This window comes from Condylura cristata, unplaced genomic scaffold, assembly GCF_000260355.1.
Source record: "Condylura cristata isolate star-nosed mole 26May11 unplaced genomic scaffold, ConCri1.0 scaffold00027, whole genome shotgun sequence".
Taxonomy (NCBI): domain Eukaryota; kingdom Metazoa; phylum Chordata; class Mammalia; order Eulipotyphla; family Talpidae; genus Condylura; species Condylura cristata.
The window spans coordinates 646678-648005 of NW_004567128.1; positions in this window are offsets into that span (position 1 = coordinate 646678).

The window sequence follows — 1328 nt, forward strand, 5'->3', positions numbered from 1 at the left end:
GTCCCTTCACCCCCGCTCCTCTGGCTGCACCCCAGCTCTTGGATGCATGCATCCATAAATAAATCTACAGCAAAGTCAACCAATCGATGTCTTTGCCAGTGAAAAATGAAAAGGTGCGTGGGAACGCCAGAGAGGGATTTCACAAGAATCCTCTGCACACGGCATCATCAGGCCGCGGGCGGGAATTAAATTTCGAGTTGAAGGAATCCTGGCGTGAGGAGTAGCTGCAGAACCTCCTGTCTGTTGCTGCTCTGTGTGCGACGGGAAAGACCTGGAACCAACCCAGATGCCCCAAACCAGACGACTGGATTAAAAAGAGGTGGGCCGGATACACCGTGGAGTACTATGCAGCCGTCAAAAAGGTGAGCCCGTGCCTGGCGAGCGACAGGGACGGGGCCGGAGGGGATCGGACGCCGTGGCCAGCAGGGGGCACTCCAGGGCTGCGTCTCAGAGCCAAGACACGCCGGAGGTCAGGGCCCCGGGGGTGCTGCGGGGCTCGCGTGGGGTGCTGCCTCGGAGGCGGGAGAGGGACGGCGGCCCAGGCCGAGGGACGCCCGCCCGGGAGGTTGACGGAGCCACGGCCCATGTGCTGAGGGTGCGGACACCGGGGGGGAGGGGGCCGGCGGGCAGAGAGCTGCCCGTGTCGGTCCGGAGAAGGCCAGAGAGAGCTGAGCGCCTGCCTCGGCGGCGGTGAGCAGATGTCGCGGGCGTCGTGCAAGGAATGGTTTCCCTGGCTATTTTCAGACTTGCCATGAAGAGCTATTCTTTCTCTCTGGCCTATTCCTCTTAACCCAATTAAACCCAATTAAGCCCTGTGCTGCGATTGTTCTATTTCCCCCATGTTTAATTATCCCTTAACAAGTCTCGCTCCCTGCGTGTTCTCCACGGCCCACCCCAGACGGCGGTAGCGAGCCACGCGGCGCAGACACATCTGGAACATCCCCACGTTCAATTATCAGCTGGCAGATTCCCCCGAGTGGAAATCTACCGGCAGAGACGGGGCCGTTCGGAGACTCGGTCCCGCGCGCCAGCCCCATCCTGCGGCACCGGGGCCCGATGGCGTCAGAGAGGCCGCTAGGAAGCCATTTGCGTGCACGGAGTGTGGTGCTCTGAATTAATCAGGTCGTGACGAAGGCCCGAGCGGGGGGCCTCCCGGAGAGCCGGCTGGGGCGGGCGCTGGCGAAGGATGAAGCGCCCGGCATGCCCCGGACCCGTCCCCCCCAGAGGTGAGACGGGGGGGCCCCTGTGCCGCCTGCTTCCGCTTTGCCAGTCAGAGGTCCGCTAGCTGAGCGCAAAGGTCACGGGCCCACAGGCCACCGGGAGCCGGA